This window comes from Eptesicus fuscus, chromosome 20 (assembly GCF_027574615.1).
Source record: "Eptesicus fuscus isolate TK198812 chromosome 20, DD_ASM_mEF_20220401, whole genome shotgun sequence".
In the NCBI taxonomy this organism is placed as follows: domain Eukaryota; kingdom Metazoa; phylum Chordata; class Mammalia; order Chiroptera; family Vespertilionidae; genus Eptesicus; species Eptesicus fuscus.
This window is the reverse complement of record NC_072492.1, coordinates 11,440,843-11,462,674: the sequence shown is the minus strand read 5'-3', so window position 1 is coordinate 11,462,674 and position 21,832 is coordinate 11,440,843. Positions and strand designations below refer to the sequence as shown.

The following is a 21,832-nucleotide window of genomic DNA, read 5'->3' as shown; positions in this document are numbered from 1 at the left end:
AAACAACGTTATGTTAAGTAAAATAAGCCAGTCACAAAAAGACACTGTACGTTCCCATTCATATGAGGTACCGAGAGTGGTCCCATTCACAGACAGAAGTAGGAGTTGGGGAGGTGAATATAGGGAGTCACATTTAATGGGGATAGTTTCAGGTGAGCAAGATAAAAGAAAGTTCCGGAGATGGGTGGCAGTGACAGTCGCGCATATTTATACTTAATGCCATCCAACTGTTCACTTAAAAACGGTCTAAATGGTTATAGAACAGAATATGGAGGACACGTTTCCAGGCGTGGAAAAAAGTATTTGGAGAAGAATCCAATGAGTTTACTAATAATTTGGGAGAAAAGGTTATCTTGAGACTGTGTCCAACCAAGGAAGGAACAGTAGAGCTTCTTAGCGAAGTCCTTAAGGGTAACACGTGGCACCTGCAGCGTTAGCCAAGACTGCGCATCCGGTGGCGCCTTTACTGACCCAACTGTGGATTCGATAGAGGTCACCCTCCCACGGGACATGTTGGGAATTTGGGTGGATCCCATAGAGTCAACTTATCAGTACGTACAAGGTTCTGCTGACACTCAGTCCATCCGAGGAATCTTCCCCATGGACTTCAGTGCGTCACCATTTTAATCGGTGTCTGTGACATACAGACAGGGGTGCCCCTGAAGGGAGCCATCAGCCAACCTTTCCTAAGACCTCAACACCCTCAGACGGAAAGGACCGTGCTACTGGGGCCTTTCTTACATGGGAACCAATGTATTCATTTCATCTCTGAAAGAAATGGCAGTGAGCCCTGGCCAGTTTGGCTCAGTGGATAGAGCTTCAGCCTGCAGACTGAAGGGTCCCGGGTTTGATTCCGGTCAAGGACACATGCCTGGGTTTCTGGCTCGATCCCCAGTAGGGGGCATGCAGGAGGCAGCCAATTGATGATTCTCTCTCATCATTGATGTTTCTATCTCTCACTCCCACTCCCTTCCTCTATGAAATCAATATATATATATATTTTTTTTTTTTAAGAGAAAATAAATGGCAGTGAACCTCGGAGCCAACTGGCTGAAAACACCAGCTCCAAGGCTGAATTCTCTCCCCGTTTTTAAGCTATCTTAGCACAAGTGAAAAGGAGCCTATCGAAGCGTCATTGTCGTGTGTGTGTGTGTGTGTGTGTGTGTGTGTGTGTGTGTGTGTGTGTGTGGAGACTGCTTACTGCGGCGGCTGGGGCTGTTACAAGCGCAGGGGTGCTGCCCCAGGCCTGTGGACCTTTACATCCTTGCAGAAGATGCCACCTTCAGACAGGGCTCCTGTGCTGCTCCTGCCACACTCAGGCCAGGGCAGGGCGTGGCAGACTTTAAAGAATCTGGGAGGGACATCCAGACGCGGCTTCATTTGGCGCAGCTGGCGAACCACGGGGCAAACGGAGGCACAGCGAGCGGCTGGCGGGCCGGCAGGGAGGCCTAACTGCACACAGATCAAGCGAGCAGCGGGCGACGCTCCCGTGCCTCCTTAGCCCAAACCTTGTGCCTGCGGGTACACACACACAGGTGAAGCTTAAAAATGAGTTTTTAAAGTTATTTTAACAAACTGACTACTAATTTTTTTAAACAAAGTCATAGTAAATAGTCTTTTCTGTTTAAAGACTACACACATCAAAAATTCACTACACACATCAAAAATTCCACTACACACATCAAAAATTCACCTTGAAAAGAAAGTTTGCATGCCAGGGGCTGGAGTCCGGGTCACTGTCTAGAAGAACGCACCACCCATGCCAAGAACACTGCAGTAGAGCCCACCCTCACTCCACTCTTGCCAAGCAAATACACTGGGCAGAACATTCCTCCGGTGCCAGCCTAGGAGGCTGAGAAGGTGGGTCTCCATCCTGGCCAACTCGTTCCCACACCAGGAGACTCTGTTATCGTCACCACCAAGCTGCCCCTCCCCCCTTCTCCACTCTCTTTCTCCATAGCGCCGGTCAGCATCTCACGTATCATGCATTTGGGTCTGGTTACTCTCTTCCTGCGCATGCGGGAATGCAGGCTCATCGAGAGCAGGACTTGTCTCATTCAGGCCTGGCTCCCCAGGTCTGGGTCAGTACTTGCACAGTCTGCTTCCGATACCAGTAAGTACGTGTTGCATGAGTGAATGGATGGCCGTCTCTCTCTCCCTGTCTGCACTCCAGCTCTTTGAACTCAGGAACTACCTTCCTCGCCACTCAATCTCCATGCCCAGCACCATGCCCCCCAAAAAGCAAGGAAAGGGGAGAGCCCAACCTCTGTACGAGTGACTCCCTGTCTGAAGGCATATGGAGAAGACCATGGCTCTTGGAGTCAAACACAAGTTGGAGTTCTGGTCCTGCCGCTTCCTGGCTGTAAGTGAACCATGGACAAGCTACTTAAGATCTCGGAGCTTCCGTTTCTGCAGTGGAAATGGGTATGGTCATAACACCTGCCTTGTGTTGTCCTGCGGGGATTAAATGCGTTCGTGGAAGAAAAGGTATCTAACCCTGAGCCTGTCCACAAAGCCCATCTCATCGTAGGTGCTCGATAAAAACCCATTCCCTTCCCCCTGATCTTCAGGGGTCCACCTGCATCCACTCCCTGGAGGAGATGCCACAACAGGAACTGGGGAGCCTGGAAGCATCTGGGACCCAGAGGAGAGCCCCGCTTCCTGTGGCTCAGGCAGGGGGTGGGAGAGAAGAACGGGTCCCTGGCTGGGCATTCAGAGACAACCAAGAAGTTGGACAGGAAGTGAAAGGAGGCATGAGGCAAAGGGGAAACAGCAGCTTCACCCCTGACCCCTTCTGGACGGTCCACACACTCCTACATCACAAAATGAGGAACCAGGAGAGCCAACAGGAAGGGACAAGGGGGGAGACTCACCAAGGAGGAGGAGAGTCAAAACGGCCCCATCTGGGCAGAGCCACACACACACACACACACACACACACACACACACACACACACACACTCACTCACTCACTCATCCCGATCTTACAAGCCCCGTTACCCTGCTCTCACCGGGCTAGGCCCTGGCCACTGGCTATGCTGGCTGTAAGCTCCACACTTACCTGCATCCGCCCGCCTGCGGCCCGTGACAGGCCTCATTCTCCCTGCCTGGCTTACCCGCTCCATGTCACCCAAGACTTTCGGGGGTGGGGGGGGAGGGACACACTATGCTGAGAGGACAAGCATGCGCTTAAAGTTCACAAGGGCACTGGGAAGCAGGAATGGTTCAAATTGGCAGCCATGGTGGGGGTACTGGAGACGTGAAATGCCAACGAGAATGTGAGAAAGGTGCCGATCGGGAACCTTCCTCGGAGTCTCTAAGCCACGTTGCTTTCTGCCTCCTGGACATGACTGCAAGTTCTCTGAGGCCAGACACAAGCATGGGGTCCTGGTGGTGGACTCAGACGCCCACTGTGTGCCACCCAGGGCTTGTGCCAGGGGGACAGAAATGAACAGGGGCCGCTCCCTCAAGACCACAGAGGAGAGGGAAACACGGATTCATACACAGCACAAGCTCAGGGTGAAGGGGGGTGTTTGTGTGGGGGGTACTTTCTGGAGAAGATGGCGGCTCAGCTGCCCTTGGAGGAACCTCAGCCTGGAGCCTCACCCACACCACCCCCCCAAGGTCAGAGGAGAGTCAACTCTGGGAGATCCACTTGCCCTACCATAGAGCATTTATTTTAATACACTTAAGTTTTTAATATAAAAATAACTTTAAATTAAATATTACTGATTTGAGCCCTATTTGGTTTGGCTCAGTGGATAGAGTGTGGGCCTGCAGACCAAAGGGTCCCCGGTTTGATTCTGGTCAAGGGCATGTACCTCAGCTGCAGGCTCCTCCCCAGCCTAGGCCAGGGCGGATGCAGGAGGCAACAAATCGATGTGTTTCTCTCACATCGATGTTCCTCTCTGTCTTTTCCTCTCTCTTCCACGCTCCCTAAAAATCGATGCAAAAATATCCTTGGGTGAGGATTTAAAATATACACTGAGTGGCCAGATTATTATGATCTCTGAACACATAATAATCTGGCCACTCAGTGTGTGTGTGTGTGTGTGTGTGTGTGTGTGTGTGTGTGTGTGTGTGTGTATTAGAGGCCCAGTGCATGAATTCTGTGCATGGGTGGGGTCCGGCCAGCCTGGCCAGGGGGAGGGGACATGGGAGGTTGGCCGGCCTGCCTGCTGGTTGAACTCCTGGTCGAGGGGACAATTTGCATATTAGCCTTTTATTATATAGGATATACACTGAGTGGCCATATTATTATGCGTTCAGAGATCATAATAATCTGGCCACTCAGTGTATATATATTACTGAGTTGAAATGGACTTTCCAGGGAAAAATGCATTGATACATGACCAAGCAATGACATAATTACACTAGTTTAACGCATTGAAAGCTTATTGTGTGCCAGGCTTTGGACAACATGCTCTATCTCCACTATCTGAGTTGAGCTTAATAATAGCCTCTGGAGAAGGTACCGCTATTATCCCCACTTTACAGAGAGCAAACTAAGGCATAGAGAAGTTAAATAACTTCTCTCAAGTCACTCACAAATCAGAGGCCGAGCCCACTGCAGACCCGGGTCCCTCTGACGCCAGAGCCAATGGCCTTGTTATTCTGCACCCCTGGGGCAACCCTGGCCTCGCAGGCTTGTATCTGTTTGAGAAGCACAAGCTGAGAAAGGTGCAAACTCCTTGCCCACCTCCAAGCTGCACACATGGTCCGTCTCCTCCTCGCCACGTACTGACCCCTCCCAAGCTGCAGGACACTCCTTGTAGCCCCCAGACCACAAGCTGTTTGGCTCTTTATTCCATCACACAAGCTTCTCCCTGTCCTGGAATCCCAGCCCAGGCACCATCTCTCCCCTCCCCCAGGAGGCCTTCCCTGACTCCCCACGTGGAGCTCACCATCCCCTCCTCAGCGCCCACCATCCCTCCTCAGCGCCATTCTGCCATTGCTTCGGGGTGCTGTCTGTCTCCCCTGCTGCACCCTGACACCCTCCTGGCGGGAACCGTGGCTTCGTCACCTCCGTGTCCCTCACACCCTGCACAGAGCCTGGTACACAGCTGCCTGGGTTCCCCTTTTGCTTCTAACGTCTAGATAGAGGACAGCTAGCATTTTGGTATAAACATTGGAATAGTCTGAGGAAACAATTTATCAAGAAGCATGCAACACTGGATTCTTCTGTCAGCTTTATAGTCCTTTGCGTCTTCTCACTCACTCGGCCCTGCTAGGACCAAGTTGAAGCTGCTGTGGAGAAGGGGGAGGCAGAATTTCAGCCGAAGAGGTCTCTGCAGCTTCATCTCGCCTGCTCCCCCCTGGCCCCAGCACCTGCCAAGCATGCCTGGTTCATCGGTTGAGCCTTAGTGTCCTCGAGGGCCCAGGCTGCAGGGGAAAGGGACCGTTCCCGCCTTGCTCAGTGCTGTGTCCAATTAGAAGAGCTTAGGCACATAGTAGGCTCTCGAGAAATGTTAGTTGTCTCAACAACTTTTTTTTTTAATAATGTTTAAAATTATTGTGGTTAAAAAAACGTTGAAGGATATGAAGCAGCGGAAACTCTCCGCCATGCTGGTGGGAGCGCAAAGGGTGCAGCCTTTGGAAAGCTGCTTGGCAGGGTCTACAGACCTGGCCATGTGACCCAGGAATCCCAGTCCTAGGGGTGCACCCGACAGAAACCATGTGCTCACCAAAATACATGTACCGTGTTCTAGCAGCAGTCCTCATAGGAGACAAAGCTGGGGAGCCACCCTGATGCCCCTCAGCAGTAGAGTGACTAAACGAACTGGGGTATAGTCCCATGACAGGACACTGTACAGCCAGGAGGGTGAACCATCCACAACCGTGTGCAACGATTCGGATGAACCTCACAGACAATCATGAGTGAAAGAACCACATGCGTGATTCCATTTGCTTAAGTATGAAAACAGGCAAAACTAACCTATCCTGTTAGAAGTCAGAGAGAGAGAGAGAGAGAGAGAGAGAGAGAGCCATGACTGAAAGGGGCACAGTACAGCCCTGGGTGCTGATAATGATCTTTCTCCATCAAATTTCTGGTTGCACGTGTGTGTTCGGTTTGCGAAACCTGGCCTGTGCAGACAACAGAAAGCATGTATATGTGTTGGTCTCTGGCACAGAGCTCCTAAATACCCTGCATATTCCTGAGGTAAGCGCACTAGGAGCAGCTCTTGTTCTAATGAGGTGACTGTGGGCTCCTGGGTGGCTGCTGGATGGGGGCTGATCACCAGAAAGACCAGGCCACGATCAGGGGCATTTTTAGCTCCCCCGCCCCCACCCCCCCATTCTCCGGAGAAGGAAGAAGGGCTGGAAACGGAGTTAATAATTGGCCATGCCTGAGTGATGAAGCCTCCATAAAATCCCAATAGTAAGCGGTTGGGAGAGCTTCCAGATGGGCAACACATGCACATACCAGAGGGGGACACACCTCCACTCCAGGGGCAGAGGGCCCGCACTTGGGATATACTTCCAGACCACCTCGCCCTTTCTGTCTTCTCTTCTGGTTATTCATCTGTATCCTTTATCATATCCTTTAATAAACTGGTAAACGTGTTTCTCGTAAATTCTGGGAGCAGCTCTATCAAATTAATTGAACCCAGGAAAGGGGTCATGGAAACCTTTGATCTATAGCTGGTCAGTCAGAAGCACAGGTGATACTGGGCTGTCGATTGGCAAGGGTGGGGGCAGTCTTGTGGGACTGAGCCCTTAACCTGTGGGCTCCGACGCCAACGCTAGGCAGATAGTGTTAGAAATGAGTTAAATTGCAGGATGCCCAGAGAATTGCTTGTTGTGGGGCGGGGGGGCAGGGGTCCATACTTTTGGTGATCAGAAGTGTCAGAAGTGAAGTGTTTGGGGTAAAAGTAAAGGAGGAACACAATAGGGAAGACCTGGATTTTTCCCTACCCAGGAAAGTTTCTGTAAAACATCTTTAACCTTTTGCACTCGGATGTCAAGATTAAAATTACTCTTTGAATGTATCAATAATTTGAAGTATAAAAAAAATCCAAATAAATAAGTTTGTATGAAAAGAAACTCGTTTTTTATTCTACTGCCGCGCTTTGTAAAATCTGGGGTATTTAAAAAATTAAATCCCGAGTAGAATAAAGGAATCGAGAAAAAAAGCAAGCGAGTGCAAAGGGTTAAGTTACTGTAATAGGCATCAATAGTTACTTTGCCTTGGGGGGGGGGGGCATCTGTAAACGTGTCAACAATAAAAAGTTGTACTTTTTCTTACGTTCAGAGTGGCAGCACCACCTTGTGGTCACCCCTGTGTGACGCTCTAGTCCACGAGGAATGAGACTCTCCACCCGGACTTCTTACTATCATGCTTCTCTCCAAATAGCTAAAGTGAAACATTAAATAGTAAAGAGATCATTCTTATCATTAAAAGTGTAGACCTGCCCAGCCGGTGTGGCTCAGGGGTTGAATGTTGACCCATGAACTAGGAGGTCACAGTTTGATCTTGGTCAAGGCACTTGCCCTGGTTGAGGTCTCGATCCCCAGTAGGGGGTCGTGCAGGAGGCAGCTGATCAATGATGTTCCTCTCATCCATGTTTCTCTCTCCCTCTCCCTTCCTCTCTCTGAAATCAATAAAAACATTGTTTAAAGTGCTCTAACGGGATTCATGTACTGCAGGATGTCTGGGCTCAAAGGGTGATTGGCTGTATTGGATGATGTGTTCATCTGTATTGAATGATGACCAGTGACCACAAAGCAAAATTAGCTTTCAAGCTTGGTGTTACCAGTGGACAAGGAGCCACATACTAAACCTGACAAGCTCGGGGGAGGCCTGCATGGAAGGACTTATAAACTCAGAGACCTCAGGTAACCACATAGGATGGTCTGAAATTAAAACTTCTTAAAGGCGGGTCATGACTGGTTGTCACATCCTAGGCTGGTATTGTTAATGGCACCAGATGTTACCGGTGAAGCTAGACCTCAGTCCTTGAGTTTGGCTAAGAAAGAATTCAGAGCCAAGAACTCAAATACAAGCAAAAGTTTTAGAAAATCAGAGAGATAGAGTGAGCCAGCTGAGCGGTGTGAACTCAGGAAACAAGTTACTGAGGCAAAAGAAGGGCCTTTGGAGCTTAGGAGAAAGCAAAGGTACATGCCTTGAGGGAAGAAAGGGGGAAGGAAAGGCAGGGACCTGCTCTAGAGAGAGAGAGAGAGCACGTGTGCACTGGGTTCTTTCTCTCAAGTTTTTATCTGGTTTCCAATGGCAGGGATTATAGGGGAGGATTTCAGTAGAATACTCATCAGCTTTCCAGGTGTGTCCTTTCATGGTCGTGGTCTCTACAAATTGGTCAGCACTAGAGGGTCAGAGGGTCATTAGTCATTCATTGCACCTGGCCCTGATGTCAGCCATGGCGTCACTTCATCTGGTTTCGCTGCTTTTCTAGGCCTGGCGCTGAAACACAACTGAGGCCTAGATGTGATCTCTAGTTTGACAAAAACTCTGTCTCTGTGGTCAATAGATGCGAGGCTTTGTATCCAAGATTATTTGGTGCAAGTCAGGACCTCACTGTCCTGAGGGCTTGCTGCTTAAGGGAGTGGACGTGCAAGGGCTTTTATGGGAGTTATATGAGGCTCTTCTCTGGCCCCCTTGTTCCTCCTCTAAAGGGTCGCCATGTGACTAGCAACATGCCAGGGGAGACAAGGTCAGAGGAGGGTCCAAACTGCATGACCAGCAATATGAAAGGTCAGGGGGTCTAAGCTGTATGATCAGCAATATGCTAGCAGAGGAAAGGTCATGCTGGAGGTGAGGTCCCACCCTACAATACTTGTTTTTCCCAGTTTTGTCCATTGCCATGCACCTGGGCTTTCTGCCCTGGTGACCTTCAATACCTGGTCTATCGCTCCTACTCCGCTCATGTCTAACTGCCTAGAGCAGGGGTCCTCAAAGTTTTTAAACAGGGGCCAGTTCACTGTCCCTCAGACCGTTGGAGGGCCGGACTATAGTTTAAAAAAAAACTATGAACAAATTCCTATGCACACTGCACATATCTTATTTTGAAGTAATAAAACAAAACGGCAAAAACACCCGCATGTGGCCTGCGGGCCGTAGTTTGAGGACGCCTGGCCTAGTGTATCAGTATCTTCCTTGACAAGAGTCAATCTTTACCTTAACTAAGCCAGTCTACTGTGACTTTTTTTTTTTTTTTTTTTTTTTGCATCTACAATAACATACCTTTGGACTATCAGAGTAATCCCTTTTATTCCGACCCTCAGGGCACAATCTCCTACCAGAGCAGAGACCATGGAACCCATTACTGTTATCTTGTTGCCCAAATACCATCTCTATGTGCTGTAAATGTTCATTGTTAATTAGCCTATACCCTATACCAGCCAATGTAAAAAAGAGTATTTGTCTCTTCACTTTACTCTTTATCCAATCTCAGAGATTTCCCTAATCTACCACCAATGCATTTCATGTAACCCTCCTTGGATTTTACTGTATAAAATAAACTACAAAACTGACATTCTCTGGAGCATTCCCCAATCGATTGAAATTTTGCTTCCTGGCAATTGTCATCAGTTTGGCTCAAATAAACTCATAAAAATTCTTTACAGGTTTGGACATTTCTTACATAGACATATTTTATTAAGTTGTTTACAGTTAAGCAATTTTGAAAATGCTCCCAAAAATATAAATGGACTTTATGTCACATCACTTAAGAAAATATAAAACAACCCCTTCCTGCCCCCCGTCCCCCGTCCCCCAGCCCCTGGTGTGATTCAGTGGTAGAGCACAGGCCCATGGACCAAAGGGTCGCAGGTTCAACTCCTGATCAAGGGCATGCACCTTGGTTGCAGGTTCAATCCCTGGCCCTGGTCAGGACACATTCAGGAGGCAACCAATTAATGTGTCTCTCACATTGATGTTTTTATCTCTCTCCCCCTCGCCCTTCCTCTCTGAAATCAATCTCGATAATAGAGAGGTAATATGGAAATGGTCGTCACGCCATGATGCATAACAACCAAACAGGAGGGCGGGGCAGTGAGCTACGTGCGGTGGAGAGCTACGAGCAGCGGTGGGCTGGGCAGCCAGCTGAGGCAAGCGGCAGCGAGCTACTCGCGCACGGATTCGTGCACAGGGCCACTAGTAAAAATATATTCTGAAGAATAACTATTCTTAACTGCTACTCTAAAACCCCACTATTTCAGGTGAATAGCTTATAGGTCCTTACTAGTCATCTGATGTGTTATAGAATCTTAGCATTAGCACTTTCGTGTACAATTTGTCTTGCATGTTGGGCCCTCTCCTCGTCTACCGTGGGAGCAGTGGCACCATTCTCTAAATGAGCAAAGCAGGAGGTCATTGTCTTAGCCAAAGTCACGTGGTCAAGACAAGATTCAGACTATGCGCCCCAGGTTTTCCTGCCTGGGCACTTTCATGGCATGTCCCAAACTGACTGAGTCCAGGTCCCGTGTCTAGGGAGCGGTCCTCACCTCCCTCGACTCCTGCTCTTTCTAGCCACCCTGGGCTTCTGTCCTTTCATTGACGTAGCTCTCACTTTTCCATTGGTCCGTATTCCACTCCCCCTTGGAAACCTTTACTTCTTGCTGCTCATTGAAGCTTCATGAGGAGGCCTGTTCTGCAGATGAGCTCACCATAGGCCAGTTGCACACTGACCCCAGAGCAGTCCATTTTCAAAGAAGGGATAACATGAGAAATGAGCCTTCTCAGGCCATTGTTGGGGAAGAGGGTCTGTAGCTGCTGGCTTAGCTGAGTTTCAAGTCCATCACCCGGGGATGAGAACAATGGGAGACTGAAGCCTGCAGATCTGGAGGGAAAGGCAGTGGTCTTCCTGATGCCTTTCACTGGTTTAACTGCTGGCATAAAGTTGTCTGTGGTAACAGCAGAATCTGCAGAGAATGGAGGCCTCTATGCAAACATCACTCTTGTTCATGGCTGGGCTAGAAAACTAGTTTGAGAATCTCTGATTCGATATGTAAAAAACGGACTCAGCCCAGCCGGCATGGCTCAGTGGTTGAGTGTGGACCTATGAACCATGAGATCACAGTTCAATTCACTAGTCAGGGCACTTGACCCAGTGGCAGGCTTGCTCCGCAGTGGCGGGTGTGAAGGAGGCGGCCAATCAATGATTAGCATCATTGATGTTTCTCTCTCTCTCTTCCTCTCCCTTCCTCTCTGAAATCAGTAAGAAAACAAATTGTTCCCAATCATTTACATATTGATGAAAAGCTCAGTATATTTACAAGTTATCAAAGGAAGAATTAGAGAAAGTTATTGAAAAATGAAATGCAACACCTACTTCATCACTTGATAAGTTCAAGATCTTAATGAACAAGTTAAGCAAGGTGTTATCAAAAGTACCTCAGCAGGAGTCAAATTAGATATATACACCTGTGATTCAATAAGGATAGTTCTATCATTTAAGAAAAAAGAAAGCAGAAAAGCAGTAAAAGGGAAGTGTCAGGAAACAAGCATAATGCTGCCACTGATGACAGTGATTTATTCAGCAAAGGTGAACAAACCAATAATCAGTAGCTTTCTATTATGGCGAATGAAGATTCTGATAGATTTACCTTAAAGGAAGAAAAGGAGAAGAGACCAAAAGCTCACCTGTTTGTGAAAAAAAGAGGGTGCATTTAAGAAAGAAAGCACTCCATTAAAGTTGGAATGAACCCCAAACTTGAAACAACCAGTAGAACACAAGACATCATACTGGAGACTGAAAGAGAGAATGAGGTTGTAGAAGAGCAAATTACTCTCAGAGGCAACCTTGTCGAGAACAGAATGCTAGACTATTACAAGATGGAATTGTGACCAAACACTTTTGCAAAACAAAGGCGACAGAAATAGCTCCCAAGAAAATGAATTCTGAGGTTTCTAATAGTTCTGAAAAAAGAAAAGTGTCTGTTGCATGAAAATCACATGTTGCGGAATGGAATTGCCAAGCTAAGACTGGACTTACTATAGACACAGAAAAAAATCAGGACCAGCCCTAACTGGTTTGGCTCAGTGGATAGAGCGTCAGCCTGCGGACTGAAAGGTCCCAGGTTCGATTCCCGTCAAGGGCAACTACCTTGGTTGTGGGCACATCCCCAGTAGAGACTGTGCAGGAGGCAGCTGATCGATGTTTCTAACTCTCTCTCCCTCTCCCTTCCTCTCTGTAAAAAAAATCAATAAAGTATTTTTTTTTTAATCAGAACCAGGAAATGGGGACAAAATATTTTGAGGACATTGCAGTTGTCAAAGAAAAGAATGACCATCTTCAAAAGACAATAAAACTGAATGAGGAAACATTAACAAAAACAGTATTTCAATATAATAGACAGTTTGAAGTTCTGACAGCTGAGATAACAATGCCAAACTGAAACGGGAGAATGAACAACAAAAGAGAGGAAGACTGGAAGCAGAAGTTCAATCATACCGGTCTAGACTGGCTATTGCTGCTATACATGAGCATTGTCAGACATCAAAAAGATATCTAAAACTTGCTTCCCTGGGACGAGGTGGCCGAGTGGTTAAGGCAATGGACTGCTAAAACTTGCTTTCCAGAGAGCAAGAGATGGTTTTGTTTACGGGACAAAATGAATTTTGTTATGCCTAACCTAAAATATAACAATGATATTTTTCTCAACAACTTTCTAAAGTGGAAAGTAAATACAATAGCTTAGACATTGAGCTTTGTCACACAAGAAATGCTCTCAAAGAAAGTACATTGGTTTTAGGTGTAAAAAGGGACCTCAGCCAAAAGTGTCAAAAGAAGGAAATTGAACACCTGTTCAAGGAACAAGGAAAGTGAACAAAGACACTGGAAAACAGGAATCATCACAGAGTCTATCTCACCTACAGAGTGAAAATATGTAGCTTCGACAGCAACTGGATCATGCTCAAAACAAAGCTAACAGGGAAGAAAAGACAATAATGAATACCCACGATCAGTTTCAGGATATGATAAAAATACTGGATGCTGAAAGTGAAAAGCATGTTCTTATGCTGAAGTTATTAACCAACCAATGGCATCATTTTAAAGAAGGAATAGATCAGTATGAAATGTGATACATCTGGAGGAAGAAAAACACCTCACCACGAGTTAGCAGTGGAAGCACTCACTGCTAAGGAAATACAAAAACTAAAGGATAAAAAAGAGAAGTGGAGGACTACATGGCGTCACATGCGGAGTTGGTACCTAGTGGGCTGGTCGATGTCCACTTGCCACCGAAGGCAAAAGTAGTTACGGCAGCAGCAGGTTTGATTGACCCGACACACATGAGAAATGCCACCGGTGGGGGAACTCGCTCAATCAACACCACGTGTTTATTGGCAACCTTCCCCCTCCTCTACGACATACCAAGCAAGCCATGGGTCAAGTGCACACAACCTGACAGAGGAGTTCCTGGGAAAGATGGCTCTGTGATCGAGTGGGATGCTATAACCGAAGGAAATGACAATGACCTCCTGCTTTGCTCATTTATAGCAAGGAAAAGTGTCTGTTGCATGAAAATAGCATGTTGCGGAATGAAACTGCCAAGCTAAGACTGGACTTACTATAGACACAGAAAAAAATCACACAACCTGACAGAGGAGTTCCCGGGAAAGATGGCTCTGTGATCGAGTGGGATTCGGAACAACATCTCGTCATTGTCAAAGTTGCCCTCGGATTGATGTACTCTGTTGTGTGTCGACCTCAACAGAACCATAAGAACCAAATAAATAAAAGATTCAGTGCACTTTACACTACAAATTCCCAGCTAGACAAGCTCCATCAGTGGAACTGGATCCTGCATTAGACATCAAGGCGACTGCAGATTGGCTCAGTTTTGAAGGATTTGATCTACCCATCCTCAACACCTTGTTGTTCATGAAGGACGATAACCTTCACGGAAAAACATCTAGAGCCTTTGTTACACAGCTCAAGCTGTTCTCTTCTTTCGCAGAGATGACACCATTTGTGGTGATGAAATCCCTTATAAACGGAGTGAATCACATAACTGCAATGCGACCAGTATCTGAGGATGCAGCTAAGAGGGTAGCTACTGAAAAAGAGCTGATTGATCAACATTCTAGGGAAAGGTTTCCTTATCTAAAGATTTTACGACCTGAAGGACATGAAAGAATAACTCCTCAAGCGTTCCCAAATCTATTTCGAGCTGCTACAATGTGGAAACGGAAGCGTGAGGGCACCTTTTGGGATTACAGAATAACAAAGGAACGTTGAAGAAGTTATGATGTTGCCTCCCATTAAGAAGAGAGGTATCTCCAATATTAATTATGACAGCTTAAAGGCAGTGTACGGGCTTGGATCTGAAGAGGTTAACCAAATCCTTGGTATCACAACTAAAGGAAGTGAGCCTGATAAAGACCGTGAAAAGGATAGAAACCGGGATTCAGCATCAAATGATTTACAACTAGTTGAGAGCCATAGAGAGATTAGCAGAGAGGCAGAATGAGATGATTTCGATTCTTCGATCTAAGTAAGATTATCATACACTTCTCAGTCATCATCTACCTCAGCAATTAAAGAAAAAAAAAAAGAGAAGTGGAGCTGAAACCAGTTTGGCTCAGTGGATAGAGCGTCGGCCTGTGGCCTGAGGGGTCCCGGGTTCGATTCCGGTCAAGGGCATGTACCTTGGTTGCGGGCACATCCCCAGAGGCAGCTGATCGATGTTTCTAACTCTCTATCCCTCTCCCTTCCTCTCTGTAAAAAAATCATTTTTTTTTTTTAAAGAGAAGTGGAAACAAAAAGCAGTAAACCTCGGGACACATATGGAAATGCATATGACAGAAGACTGTGAAGCAGAACAGTACAAACTGAAGACTGAAGAAAGCGCGTTCCATAGTGTAATGGTTAGCACTCTGGACTCTGAAGAAAGCGCAAAGGATGTAGGAGACACATTGACACAAGTCAACTCATGTTTCCAGGGCTCAGAAGCAGCTAGCAGAGGTCAACACCAAAGTTCTGCTTCTTGCAGAAACAACTAAACAGATGACTGAGCACTTAGACCAGTCCTGGAGAGCCTTGTGTTGAAAATCCTAATCACAGTTGTGTATGCAATAGAACACTTGCTGATTCCTACTTTGAGAATCTTTTCTCATGAATTAAATAAACTTGTCATACTAAGATGATTAATTTGTTTTTAAGTGAAAATTTTTGTCATCTTCTTACGTGAGAAAACATTCTTAATTGCTACTTACAGCATTTTTCAGTTTTTATAAAATGTCTTGCTGAGCAGTTGTACATTTTTTAAACAGTTTAATGTAAGAAATATTTGACTTTGAACTTAAAAATAAAAAACAAAACAGGGAAATGTGAGCTCTGTGCGTCCCCTGCTTGGTCCCATCTTTATCCCACTCAAATTTACCTCCATCTTGCATTTGGGTGAGCATCTCTTATGCCAGAAATACAGAAAAGAGCCCTTTGGAAGTAAACGCACACTGACAATTAGTGATTCACGCCCTGTTCCATGTCTCTCACACGTACAGCTCTGGTCTTATCAGGGCTAAATGGGTACATGGGTCCATACTCATGAGCAAAATCACCACAGACCTGGGACCTTGAAAACGAGCCCTTGCATGCTGGGCTTTCAGACGCTCTCTGTCTGTTTAAAAAGCCCCACAATGTGTCTGGGGCGACCTGTGCATGTGGCTTGGCATGGAGTCCAGGCAGGACTTTCAGCCCCACTCGCTTTCTTGGCCCTTGGCCGAGTGCCCTCATGCAGTGAAAAAAACGCACCGCCACGCTGGGCAGAAGCGGTTCCTCTCGACAGAAGCACTTCACCTCGGTCCCCTTTGGACTTAGTCTCACAGGCCCCCTTGGAGGGCGCTTTTATTTTCCTCGCTTCTTTGATCCTGGAAGTGAAATCACACCAACTAGAAGCAGCTTTTTGGCTCCTTCTCGAATCTCGGTCTGGTTCAGAGGAGGTCCAGGCCTCCTCCCCTCCACTCCGGCCTCCACGATGTCCACAAGGGGGACCAGACCTCCACGGCCCCTGGGGCCTTCATCAGCCGCTCAGACCCGAGTGGGCCGGCACCAACCGCGGCTTTTCCCGGGTGGGCAGCGGCTACCAGGCTGGCCTGGATGCCAACGTGAGTCTGGCCTGTGATTATGGCGGGGCTGGGAATGTGGGGAGCATCACAGCTTTCCAAGTGAACCTGCTGAGGCCCCTGAAGCTGGAGGTGGACCCCAAAATTCAGGCGGTGCCCACCGGGACGAGGAGCAGATCAAGACCCTCAACGACAAGTCTGCTTCCTTCATGGGTGAGGTGCGGAGCCTGGAGCAGCAGAACAAGATGCTGGAGACCCAGTGGAGCCTCCTGCAGCGGCAGACAATCGAGTACAATGGCCAACATGTCCGAGAGCTACATCAACAAATTCCAGCGGCAGCTGGACACGCTGGCCCAGGACAAACTGAGGCTGGAGGCAGAGTTTGGCAACCTGAAGGGGCTGGTGAAGGACTTGAAGAATAAGTCCAAGGATGAGATCAGCAAGCGCACAGAGATGGAGAATGAATTTGGATGTGGATGGCCCTGGCTAGTGTGCTCAGTGGTTAGAGTGTCCACCCATGGACCAAAGGGTCTTCGGTTACAGGTTCCCCAGTCCCGTGGGAGCATGTGCAGGAGGTGACCAATTGATGTGTCTCTCTCACGTCAATGTTTCTCTCTCTTACTCCCCACTTCCCTCCCTTCCACTCTCTCTGGAAATCAATGGAAAGAATATCTTCAGGTGAGGATTTTTTAAAAAAGAAGAAGATGTGGATGAAGCTTACATGAGCAAAGCAGAGCTGGAGGCCCTCCTGGAAGGGCTGGATGATCAGATCCCCTTCTCCAGGCAGCTGTATGAAGAGATGCGTGAACTGCAGTCCAGACCTCCCACACATCCATGGTGCTGTCCATGGACAACAACCGCTCCCTGGAGCGGGAGCATCATCGCCGAGGTCAAGGCCCAGTACATGGAGATCCCCAACTGCAGCCGGGCTGAGGCTGAGACGAGACCATGTACCAGATCAAGTATGAGGAGCTGCAGACGTTGGCTGGGAAGCATGGGATGACCTGCATCGCACGAATCCTGAGATTTCTGAGAAGAACAGAACATCAGCCAACTCCAGGCTGAGATCGAGGGCCTCAAAGGCCAGAGGGCTTCCCTGGAGGCCCTGTCACTGTTGGTGAGCAGTATGGGGAGCTGGCCATCAAGGATGCTTGGACCCCACCTCCAAGGGGGTGGGCGCTAAGGGGTAGACTAGTCCTCGAATGGCAGGACACATGCTGGCTGGCTCCTTGTGCTTCTCAGGGCCGCACTGGCACCTTCAGAGCTCTAGTGATTTTTTCTGAGAAAAAGAAAGAGAGAGAGAGAGAGAGACATCAATTTGTTGTTCCACTTATTTATGCATTCATTGATTGATTCTTGTATGTACCCTGTGCCCTGACGGGAGATTGAACCTACAACCTTGGCATATAGGGGTGACATTCTAACCTACTGAGCTTCCCGGCCAAGGCCTATAATTCCTCACCTATCAATAAAAAAGAGACCACTTTTGATAATGAAAAACTCATGGGACTGCCTTTTGTCAGTCCATACATCCCAGCCAAATACATTGGGAATCAGCAAGCATTTGACTGCCATTTAGAGAGAAGAAAAATAAGCCCCAACTTAAACCTATGACTGGCAACACAACAAAAGGAGAAAAGGCTTCTTTGGAAAAAGTGGTTATTTACTCAGAACATTCCACAGAGTCAACTATAGTAACCATAGTGAGGGTTAGTCCCTTGGTCCCCAAGGGCCAAATGCCCAGTACTGAAGAAAAGCCAAGGCTAGCTAAAAATAATAATAAAAGTAAAATAAAAAGCCAAGGCTAGAAGACCCCACTCAGTGAGACCCTCTGCAGATCTACTGTGACTCCTCACATTCACGCACCCCATCCTGTGCTGCCTCAGATGCGGAGGGAGCCTGAGGCTTCCTCTCTCCATCTCCTCAGGGTGCCCGTGTTCTTGCTACCATCACAGATGACCATGATTAACACCCACTGCTAACAGGTCCTCATCTGGACACGCCCTTCTCCATTTACCCACTGATTCTTTAGCTTGGTCCCTGCTCCCACATATCCCAGCCCACATAACAGAAGGCTGGCTAGAGAAAAAACCACCGTGTCCACCCTTGCTCTTTGCTTATATTTAGGCAGGCATCTGGGATGTAGACTGAGATTTGCCGGGTTGTGTGCCAATGTGGAATGTTCAATAAATCTATGGAATAGGGGCCCTAAAATACAGAAGGGAAAAAGCAACTGTTGTCAGATGCCTACTTGGCTTTCATTTCATGTCATTTCTTTTCTTTTAGCTTTATTTGGGGAACCATACAAAGCTCCTGACTGCGTGAAGGTCAAGTGTACCATTGCGCAGCGGGGTGGTGAGGGTCAGAGGATAGGTAAGGGCTCTGAGAAAGGAGGAACAGGGGCTTGCCAAGCACCTAAAACTGGGAGCCAGAGACCTGGGCAATAGATGATAGTACTTAGTACTTCCTGGTCGTGTTTTTCCCACCTGTGAAAGGAGATTAAAATGCATGTCCTACCCACCCTTGGGGTGGAAGGGAGTAATATAATTGGTCAAACCACTGTTTTGAAAAATAAGCAGCACTGTCTTTATATAAGTAGCACAGCATGATTATTTATGATGTGCCCAGATCACTGACAGAGACTGCATTCAAGCTGTGTAGGCATGAAAGCACATTTTGCCAGTTATCAAGTAGGTGCCAGTAACCTAATATGTAGAAAAAATACTTAAAAGCAACCGAGTGTCCGGTGGGTAGAAAGCCTGGAGCTTCAAAGCAAGTTTGGAGTTGGACAGTCTAAGTACACAACAGCCCTCCCATCCACGAGAAGGGCGGGGCAGCAGCCTCTGGTGATGGAACTAGAAACTCTCAGGTTCCAAATAAACTTTCATAAAACAGTATCATTTGTACTCTTTTTATAAAACTGCAAAAACAAACAAAATAAACATGTATCTTCCTAGCCAGTTTGCTCAGTGGTTAGAGTGTCAGCCCACAGACTAAAGGGTCCTGGGTTCAATTCCAGTCAAGGGCACGTACCTCAATTGCAGGCTCGACCCCTGGCCCCAGCCGGGGTGCATGTGGGAGGCAACCAATCGATGTGTCTCTCTCACATAGATGTTTCTCTCTTTTCTTCTCTCTCCCCCTCCCTCCCTTCTACTCTATCTAAAAGTCAATGGAAAAAATATCCTTGTGTGAGGATTAACAAAAATAATAATGATAATAATAATAATGCAGTTACATTATTTGTTTACACTTTTATCATTGATTAAAAATAAAAAATTAAAACAAATTAAATAAAAATTTTAAATGTTATTATCCGGCAATTCCGACTCACCACAATCTGTGTTTGTCAGACATTCAGTATCAAATGCAGTTTGACTGTCTTGCCCACAGTCTCAATATTATTTTTAAATTGGCAGAGGTAGCAGGCCAAACAGCTAGGTAAAATCCTATAAATGGAAACACAGAGAATTCAATTAGTGGCAAAGGAGTTACTAGAGTAGGTAGAAGAGGTAGGCCACTTGCTACTCTTAAACATTGTAAATAAATAGAGAGGAGGACAGACGTGCCCAACAGAAGGGTAAGTGTGGCAGGGGGTATGGGATGCCTAGAATAAAGGTGATAAGGATTGGGATTGGGTGACACTAATGCATAGTTTAATTGTATCTCCCTCTCCCAACCCAAAGTCTCACTTTGGGTTGAGAGTCCACAGGAAGAGGAAGACTTCTCAGAAGACTCCAAATAAGTCACCAACTTATGGAGTCCCTTTCTCAATTCCTAATTGTAATTGGTAATTTATAAGAAATTACTCTGGGCATAAAAACATGGTGTGGCAAGAGAGATCAACCAAAGGATTTGTATGCATGCATATAAGCCTAACCAATGGACACAGACACCAGGGGGGTGAGGGCATGAGTGGGAGTGGGGTGGGGGGGAGCAATGTGGGGATAAGGACACATATGTAATACCTTAATCAATAAAGGGGAAAAAAAAGAAGAAAAACACTGTTTGGCTAAATAACAGATTGCATTGGTCAAATCTGGGCAATTTGAACATCCAAAAGAAAAATGATAAGGTGCAAATAATTAATTTAAAGAAGAGCATAATGATACTCAAAAAGAAAAGAGGGGAAGCTATTATTTATAGAATAACGCTGCCAGCTAATAAATGTAGAAGGAATAATAGAATTTTTAAAAAGTGTCATTTTGTAACCACCAATAATCAATTCAGACACAGATTATCATTGATGCACAGTTGGTAAAAAGTTGAGAGTAGAATCTTCCCTGATCCCAAAGTACCATCCCACAGATTATGCATTAGTTACCAAGGGGAAAATAACTCTACAATGGAGAGATCTGCACCAAGGGATCAAGTGTAGCCCATTATGGGCCCCCGAAGTGAGGAGGCAGGAAGAATACATCACCTATGTAGTAAACCCTCGATTTTTCAGACCTCGATTTAATGGACTTCAAATTTAACTGACAAAATTTCCGATCCGTATGTCATATGTGAAAATTAACACCTTGTTAATTTTAAAATGCTTTTAACCAAGATTTGCTTATTATTAAATTAAAAGGTTATTTTTTGTTATTATTTCACTGCTATTTTTAACAAATTTTAGCAAATAGGCCATATTTTAGAAAAAACAATGTAGTAATTTCACCAACATAAATAAATATCACATATCTACAACTATAGTCTACATATTTAAATGCAAGAATCACCACTTGTAACCATAGGTCAGTGAATGATTAGCACATGATCACACCAAATCCTGTGTGGTAACTGGTTCTGTTGTCTCATGACGACTTTCTGCAGCAGTGTTTGTTTGTTTATTTGTTTGTTTTAATCCTCACCCGAGGATATGTTTCTATTGATTTTTTAGAACAAGTGGAAGAGAGAGGGAAAGACAGAAACATCCATGTGAGAGAAACACATCTATTGGTTGCCTCCTGCACAAACCCCGACCAGGTCCTAGGCAGGGGAGGAGCCTGCAACTGAGGTACATGCCTTTGACCAGAATCAAACCCAGGATCCTTCGGTCCGCAGGCCAATGCTCTATCCACTGAGCCAAACTGGCTAGGGCTCAGCAGCAATTTTAACCCATGGCAGCCAATGTTCCCACCTAAACTAAGCCTGGCCCCAGCCGTGTGCATCTGTTTACTCGCAGTGACTGGTGAATGCAGTATACCTATTCAGTATAAATTTAAAATTATAGTAATACATATAGAAAGCTTTTCTGTGAAATTAAACTTTTCATACATACTTAATTTTAATTACACAAACGTGTCTACAGAAGTAAAAACAGGTTAACTAATTTGTCAATTTTTTAACATATGCATTCAGAAAACCTACTTTATTATGTAACGGATTTTTCGGCTTTAATGGGCACCCCTCACCCCAATTAGTCTGTTACAGTGAGGTTTTACTGTATTCTTCCCAAAACAGTTTACCTTGAGTCTTGCAAACAAATCTAGACTGAGGGACAACATGCGAGACAGCTATCTTAAACACATCAAAAATGCCAGTCAGAAAAGACTAAAAAAAAAGTGTAGGGCCCTAGCTGGCTTGGCTCAATGGATAGAGCGTCGGCCTGCGGACTGGGGGGTCCCGGGTTCGATTCCGGCCAAGGGCACATGCCTGGGTTGCGGGCTCCATCCCCGGTGGGGGGTGTGCAGGAGGCAGCCGGTCAATGATTCTCTCTCAACATTGATGTTTCTGTCTCTCTCTCCTTCTCCCTTCCTCTCTGAAATCAATAAAGAAATATATTTTTAAAAAAAAAAAAAGTGTAGGAAAATTGGACTATAG

General features: G+C 46.4%; 2 pseudogenes; both read left to right on the top strand.

The window, feature by feature from the left end:
- Nucleotides 1-250: 250 nt before the first annotated feature.
- On the top strand, nt 251-2,278 carry LOC129147395 (inositol polyphosphate 1-phosphatase-like; annotated as a pseudogene).
- Nucleotides 2,279-2,308: 30 nt separating this feature from the next.
- On the top strand, nt 2,309-18,009 carry LOC114226673 (keratin, type II cytoskeletal 8-like; annotated as a pseudogene).
- The last annotated feature ends 3,823 nt before the right edge of the window (nt 18,010-21,832 follow it).